The following is an 8,654-nucleotide window of genomic DNA, read 5'->3' as shown; positions in this document are numbered from 1 at the left end:
ATATTATCTTACACTGCCTGGCGTCTCCCTTCACCCACCCCTCTGCTGCCCATAAAAAAATTAAATTTTTAGAGATATTTAATTAAATTCCCTAGAGACTAGCATATATTTTCGATTTTCATCATCTATTTGCTTTTTATGGTAAGTCTTCGTCTATCAGGTATGGTTTATCACAAGGTAGCTCGGTTCCAGGTTATACTACAAAGAATTAATTTATGCAGAAATCCAATACATAGATTCAGAAAAACATTTTAACAGAATTTCCAAAATTTATTTGAGAAATACTAATATAACTGGCTTACATATGTACTTCTGCATATAATTATTCTCATTTTGAAATACAGTATCTGTTAAGGTGGCATTAAAATATGAATATCAGTTTATTATTAGATGTTGGAATTTAGGGAGACTTCAAAAATCTTTGTGAATGAGTGTGATCGAAAGTTTGCCTAATCTCAAATGCTCATTGTTTGCATGAATAATGCCCAATTACTTGAGAATTTTATCTGTACAAGCTAACAATCCACGTAATTTTGGTCCAAAAAACGTGTCCTATACATGTATACTTTCCTTTTCTCAACAGTGTGTGAAACTCTTAAAATTGGAAATATTGATGATACTACCAATAGAATTACCATATGTCCCGTGGGGATGGCTTGTAATGTTTCCCAATAAAAGGATAAGGATGGCTCTAAAGTAGTCTAGGGGCATATATAAATCATCGGTACGTGAATGGATTTTGAGATCATACTTAATCATAGGCCTAATTAAAGAACAATTAGTTCTTATGACATGGTCATACTCAATATCTGCTGTCATGAAGTGATCACTGAAGTGCTATAGCAAATTATGATGAAGGAATCAGATGGGTCCCTGCTCAAAAAAACAAGAGCCATTTAAGTAAGGTCAGGGTTAAGTCCACAGAAGACACACATTAGTTTATATGGTCCAAGGAATGTAAATGGTAAAACCAAGAGGGGAACATGGTATTTGAGTTTAAAATCTAGGCACGCAGTTTGCAGAAAGCTATGAATGACAGTAAAAGTCCAAAATACTTGCTTGATGATTGGCCACATGAAGAGATCACTGAAAATATGGGTGCTATTGCAAAGCGTGGTGAAAAAACTATATGACGACGCCTATCAGAAAGAATGACATCTGGGGTCTTAAAGGCTTGTCTTCAGACAAGCAACCAGCTAAGTGGGGTGTCAATGTAGTCCACATGGAAGAAGCACAATAGCCAGTGTGATTGAGGATTGTAGAAAATAAAATCCAAGTATGAAGGAGGGAATGGGATCAGAGCTTAAATTGTGAGCCCTTGTTTTCCAAAAGGCTATAGATGATAGTGGAAGCCCCAAATCCATTAGCAGGGTCCACATATGGATTAAGCCTCCAGAAAATTCCCTCTGACCATAGAACGGGGATGTGAATAACCTTATGTAGACTAAGCTAGATGTAGTTAGGTTAAAATATAAAATGTTATTTGATTGTCCTATTGACACATTTTGAAGGTGTTTCAGTTTGGAGGGGGGAAAAAGTTAAATTGAAATGTACGTGGATGAAGCCCCATTCCCCTTATCATCGACCAGAGATGTGAACAGCCTTGTTGTCATGCAGAGGGTATTGGAAAGTGGGCTCCTGCAGAGACAAGTAGGTTAAATTTTAGCACCTTATCATTTTAACATCTCTTTTGACGCATTTTAAATATGTTCTACTTGTTAATGTTTTCTGTTTTCCTTTAATTCAGGTGTTACTCTGTTTCACTTTATTCGTATTAGTTTTTTTTCTTTTGTTTTGTGTATATGAAATCCAGGATAGGTCAATCTATAGAGATAGTAACTGGATTAATGGTTTCTTGGGGAATGGCAGGGTAGTTTGAAGGGAATTGAAAAGTCAAAAACAAACAAACAAAAAAAAACATTAAAAAAAAAATAATAAAAAAAAAAAAAGAAAAGTCAAAAACAATGAATATAAGAAAGAAGAGAATGTTGTATATTTGAGTGTGGGGATGACTGTACAACTCTTCATATTATGATTGAACTATTGAGTATGATATGTGAATTACATTCTAATACACCTGTTGAGAAAAAGAAATAAATAAAAAGTAAAATTACCATAAATCCTGGGTTTAAAAAAAATCCATTTGCAGGCTCCTCCTTCGATTAAGCCTCCTGTGAATCCTCTCTGGCCATTGACTAGGGATCTGAGTAGCTTGGCCATCAGATAGAGCGCATTGGAACGTGGACTAATGCAGATGTAATTAAGTTAAACTGTGGTACCTTATTGTTTATTATCCCTTTCAATCCATTTTAAATTTGTTGTAGTTTTTATTATTTTCTGTTATGTTTTCAACTGATATTTTTCTAGGTTTTAATTTGTTATTGATGTTTTAGTTTAGTTTTGGCTTGTTCATCTTTGCATTATTTCACAGGGGTTCTCTTATGCTTTAAAATGTGCACTCATAATAAAAGACACACGCACTCATACACACCACATGACTTCAGGTTCTATACTTTTCCAGTGAGGATGCAGGAACCTGAATTTTAAAGAATGACTCCTGGTGATTCTCCAGATCCTACATGAGTAACCAGGACACAATAAAAAAGGAGACCGTAACATGAAAATTCAATGTTACACCAACTGGTGGTTCAAAATCCTGAACATATATTAAAATACCAACCTGTGAGCCCCATTTGAAGCCAACTGAATCAGAAAAACTTTAAATGGTATTTTCATAAAACTAGGAGTAGGACATTACTAAGGAATGTCAATAAAAGATCATATTAAATGTAAGTCAGTTTAGCGTGAATCACTTCAACTTGTGCTGTAAGAGGGAATATTGTTGAAATTGGAAAGACTCCCCGAGCAATAACCTAGATCCTTGCATTCTGTGACGGAGGGAGAGAGCAATGTTGGCAGTTCTGAGAGGGCACACAAGAGTTCATTTGAAAAGTTTCACAATTTTGCCTGTAATCCACCTATTTATCTTCGTATTTATAGGCATGTACCATGGAAGGAGGTTTTTTTGCTCTGTGCACAAGTGCAGCATCCTAGAATATTACTGCTGAGATATATGACACAAGCCAGTATGATTGCATTTGATTCATGCAGTTTTAAAATATAAATTTACACAGCTGAACTGCTTATAAGGGCACTTTGTTCCCATCAGATTCGCTAGTCAAGGTATCACTGTGCAACAGGGAGCGTTGCCCCCACTGGCCTTCCAGGCCATGGGCACAGGGCACGCTGAGACAAGCGGCCTCTGTCCTGACATCCTGTCTGTGCTCCTGGCGCTCCCTTGGCTGGTCTCCTTGGCTCGCAGAGCGATAAAGAGAGCACACAAACAGTGGCAATGCAGGCTGTGGAGCACATACATATTTCAAAAGCTGTTTGCTGCTTTATCATGTCCAAAATGTATCATAAACAGTTCAAAGAGATAAACTCTTCAGAGCTTCCAGGAATTCCTTTTTCAGTAAAACGGGGCTTACAGAAGTGTCGGTTTGTGTAGGTCTTGGTGAATAAAAATACAGGGTACCAAAATGAGAGGAAAACAAATAAACTTGCATTTATGGATTTATGTGTGCAAGCTCATTTACTTGACAAAGCAAACTATGAGACAAAAATTAGTTCAATTTGATAGATGAGGATACAGATGTTGATAGTGACTGAGAAATTCAGCTAAGCCAATTTTAATTTGAGCTCAGGTGTTGGTGACTTTAAAAAACAAGCTCTCCTCCATGCTTTAATGCCTGACAAAATGCTGATTAATATCCTTTTATAGAGAAAAAGAATAAATTGAAATTTGGGCACTATTATTTGTAAATACCTGGGTGAAGAATTAGCATCCCTGACAATATGTTGGACTTCAAAACACACACACACACACACACACACACACACACACACAAACTAGATGTGGGAATAGAGAAGAGAACTTTCTGACAAGGGTTTTTTTTCTTAAATTTTTCCAATCCTTTAATTATTATGCTTTCATTGGGACATACTTCACATGTCATGCAATTTAATCATCCAATTGTAGTAAGATTATTTGTGCAATCATCACCACATTCCATTTTTAGAACATTTTCTTCTTCCACATGCTGTCATTAGCTCCCCATTTCCCCCACATCCTCCCCTGCTCTCCCCTCTGGGAGATTATCACTCCAGTTACTGTTTCAGCAGATCTACCTAATCTGAGCTTCATATGTGGAAATCCATATGCAATCCAAACAGAAAGTAAACAATCAAAATAAAAACATTAACGATGACTACACAAAACATAGAAAAAATGACTAAAGAAAGCATTAAATATTAAAAAACAGAAACAATGTTTACATGGGTCAAAGGGAAAGCAAATGATAAAGTACTGAATTTTCACCTAACTACCTCATTCATAATTGATTTTACAATGCTCTCGCTATTCACATGACAATAAATGTCCAAATTCATTTACATGGATGTTTCCTCTGAGTCCTTGAAAGCCCAGGGACAGATGAAGCACCCAAAAGGCCAGATAAGAAAGCTAGACACAAAGAACTGCTAAGCTTGTGCTGCATCATATGTGCATCTAAACAAGGAATTTTATGCAAAAACTAGAAAGCACAGAAATAGAGAAAATTCCAAGCATGTTGGGGTTCTGAAAATGTGAATTTTAAACTAAACTATAAAGAACAAGCCATCAATTCTCTGTCAGTTTGTCGTACTGTGGTGGCCTGTGTGTTGCAGTGGTGAAGGAAGCTATGTCACTGGTATTTCAAATGTCATCAGGGTCACCAAAAGTGAACAGGTTTCAGCGGAACTTCTAGACCAAGAACAGACAATTGAGAAGGATTTGGCTCCCCACTTCCAAGGAAGAGCCTCTGAAAACCCTTTTCATAGCATGGAAACATTGACCAGACACCGAAGGCCTAATGAATGGAAGCAGAACATTGTTAGAGATAATGCCAGAGCATTGGCCTTTCAGATAAAGGAACTCGAAATATAATTGTGGAGGAGCTGCTTTCTCAGAGTGGAGTTGAACCCAGTGATGTATGTCAGGCAAAACGTGTGGGAGTGGAGTCTTTGGGATTTTCATTTGCTTATGGGGCATGACTCAAGATAAGGAGAAAGCAGCAAAAACCTGCTAATGATCAGAACTTGGAATGCGTAAAGTATAAATTTAGGAAAACTGGAAGTCATCAAAAATGAAATGGAACTTATGAAGACCCTAGACATTGAGGAACTGAAATGGACTGGTATTGGCCTTTGGATTGGGAAAATTTATTATGCTGGGTATCAAGAGAAAAGGGGGGCATTCATTGTTAAAGAAAGAACATTGTAAAATCAATCATGAAGTACAATGTTGTATGTAATGGAATTATATCTACTGGCCTTCAAGGAAATCCAATCAATACAACTATTATTCAAATTTATGCACCAACCCCAAAAGTTAGGAATGAAGATATTGAAGAATTCTACCAAAGACTTCAGTCTGAAATTGATCAAACATACAATAAAGATCCATTGATGATTACTGGCAATTGGAATGTAAAAATTGGAAACAAATAGGAAGGGATAGTATCTGGAAAATATGGACTCTGTGACAGAAACAATGGTGGTAATCTCGTGATAGAATTTTGGAAGACTAATGACTTGTTTATAGCAAATACCTTTTTTTCAACAACACAAAAGTCAAGTATGCAAATGGGCTTCTCTGGACGGATTACACAGAAATCAGCCTGGACAGCCTTGTGGGAAGAGAAGTTCAATATCAGCAACTAACCAGGCCAGATGCTAACTGGGGAACAGACTCTCAATTGCATATAAGTAAGTTCAAGATAAACTTAAGAAAATTAAAATAAGTCCATAAAACTCAAAATATGACCTTGAGTTTATCCAACCTGAATTGCTCGGGCATCTCCAGAAGATATTTGCTGCATTGAGCACTAATGACAGAAGGCTTGATGAATTATGGGAAGACATCAAGAGCATCATTCCTGAAGAAAGCTAAAGACCATGAAAAAGGAATGAAAGGTAGGTTCAAAATGGATGATAGAAGAGATTCTGAAACTTCCTCTTAATCATGGAGTAGCTAAAATAAATGGAAGAAAGGATGAAGTCAAGGAGCTGAATAGAACATTTCAAAGGGAAGCTAGAGAAGACAAGGCAAAATATTATAATGAAATGCACAACGACTTAGAAGATCAAAAAGATGGAACACACTTAGCATGTCTAAAACTGAAAGAACTCCAGAAGTAATTCAAGCCTTGAGATGTAATCTTGGAAAAGTCTAAGGGAAAAATATTGAATGTTGCAGAAAGCATCAAGAGGATATGGAAAGAATACACGGAGTCACTGAATCAAAAAGAACTAGTCAACAGTCACCTTTTCAGGAGGTAGCATATGAGCAAGAACCAATGGAGCTGAAGGAAGAAATTCAAGTTGAACTGAAGGAGTCAGCTGAAAACAAGGTTCCAGGAATTGATGGAATACCAATTAAAATGTTTCAACCAGATGATGAAGCACTTTCTTTTCTATGCCAGGCAATTGAAAAGCAACTACTTGGCCAATGATTGGAAGAGATCCATATTTGCACTCATTCCAAAGAAAGTGACCCAGCAGGTTTCTCAAATGATAGAACAATATCAGTGATATCACATGCGAGTAAAAAGTTTGCTAAAGATTATCCAACAGCTGTTGCAGCAGTAATTTTGACCAGGAGCTGCCAGAGTTTCAGGCCGGATTCAGAAAAGGACTTGAAACAAGGGATATCAGTGCCGATGTCAGATGGATCATGGTTCAAAGCAAAGAATACCAGAAAGATATTTACTTGAGTTCAATAGACTATGCAAAGGCATCTGACTGTGTGGATCATAAAAAACAAAAACAAAACTATGGATAACCTGGAGTATACTGAGAACTCCAGAATACTTTATTGTGCTTATGTGAAACTTGCACACAGATCAAGAGTCAGTTTTAAGAACAGAACCACGGAATACTGCATAGTTTAATATCAGGAAAAGTGTGCAACTTGCTCTTAATCATAGAGTGGCTAAGGGGAAGAAGTGATGAAGTCTGAGAATTGAACAGAAAATTTCAAAGGATAACTTGAGAAGACAAAGTAAAATATTAGAATGATTTAGAATCATAAAACCAGAAAGGAAGAACATGCCTAGTAAAACTGAAAATGAAAGAGCTAAAGAAAATTCTAACTCTCGTGTTCCAATATTGAAATATTATGTGTACAAAATGTTGAATGCTGCAGCAAACATCAAAAGAAGTTATAAAAAGTACAAAGAGCCATTGTACACAGAGGAGCTAATGGATTCAACCACTTCAAGAGGGTGCATGTGATCAAGAACCAAAGGTACTGAAGGAGGCAGCCCAATCTTCATGGAAGAATAAACAAAAACAAGGCTCCAGGAATTGACAGAATACTATTGAATATTTTAACAAGCTTATGAAACACCGTAAGTGCTCACCTATGCCAAGAAAACTGGAAGAGAACCACCTATACATCTGCCTGCAGAGATCTGTATTGCTACCCATTCCAAGAAAAGGTGATCCAAAAGAATTACCAAATTTTATATTAGAATATCCTTGATATCAAACGTCCCTCTACTTTGCTAAGCATAATGTCCTTCATGGACTGGTAGCTCCTGACATCATTGCCTCGGAGGAGCATTCTGGTTGTACTTCTTCCTAAACAGGTCTATTTGTCCTTTTGGCAGCCCACGGTATTTTCAATATTCTTTGCCAGCACCACCATTCAAATGAATCCATTCTTCTTAGGTCTTCCTTATTCAATATCCAACTTTCACATGCATGTGAAACTATTGAAAAGACCATGCCTTGGGCCAAATGAATTGCCTCATACCCATTGGATTAGCAGCTGCTTCCCCAAATGAGACTCTTTAGGACATAGTAAGTGCCTAATAAGTATTAGCCAAAAGTAAAGCCACGACTTTATAACACAATCTTTCATATTACTTAATAAAATTTGGCTGCTTTATTAATGCTATAATTCTACACTTTCATGAAGAAAATCTTTTTGTTAATTATATTTATTGTTATACTTATAAAAACCAGAGTTTCTTCAGAGGGAGAAAGGATAGGAAAAATAATAAAAGATAACAATATTTTTTTCTAATAACCAATGATCAGTTCATGTAAAATTAAATCTATAATTTTAATCTAAGTTAAAAAGTACTAAACCATAGCTTATCAACTGACATAGACACATTAAAATAGAAACAAGATACACTTTCTATATTCAGTAGTGCTATAACTTACATGGATTTTTACCAACCATTTTTGAAGCGAATCAGAATTATAGTAGCAATAACAGCAATTAACTATTCATCTGTGTTTTCTAATTTTAAAAGTTAAGTACAATAGGGAAGATAATAAAGAATTAGTGAAGCTTTAATTTCATTATTTTTATCATAAAGTGAATAAATTTAAACTCTAAAAGTACAGATTATGCAAACCTAAGTCAGAATATTGGGAAGCTGAGAAGTAGAAGGACTCAGGTGGATTGTCCTATATCTGTAGTACTATTTGAGCTTTAGGGCCATAAGTAGAACACATTTTTCTACTTAGAAAGTTGTTACAATCTGCAACTTAAATTATAAATCAATATTTCATGTGTCTCTTCAGTTGTCTGTAAGTATCCT

The 8,654-nt window shown here is 36.0% G+C and overlaps 1 protein-coding gene across 2 annotated transcripts in view; it reads right to left on the bottom strand.

The window, feature by feature from the left end:
* Nucleotides 1-8,654, bottom strand: part of EDIL3 (EGF like repeats and discoidin domains 3) — a 593,234-nt gene that overhangs the window by 386,440 nt on the left and 198,140 nt on the right. The window lies entirely within an intron of this gene.

This window comes from Echinops telfairi, unplaced genomic scaffold (genome assembly GCF_000313985.2).
Source record: "Echinops telfairi isolate 266 unplaced genomic scaffold, ASM31398v2 ScPeMD7_7469;HRSCAF=8507_1, whole genome shotgun sequence".
Lineage (NCBI taxonomy): Eukaryota > Metazoa > Chordata > Mammalia > Afrosoricida > Tenrecidae > Echinops > Echinops telfairi.
The sequence above is the reverse complement of the archived record's forward strand: the minus strand, read 5'-3'. Positions and strand labels throughout refer to the sequence as shown.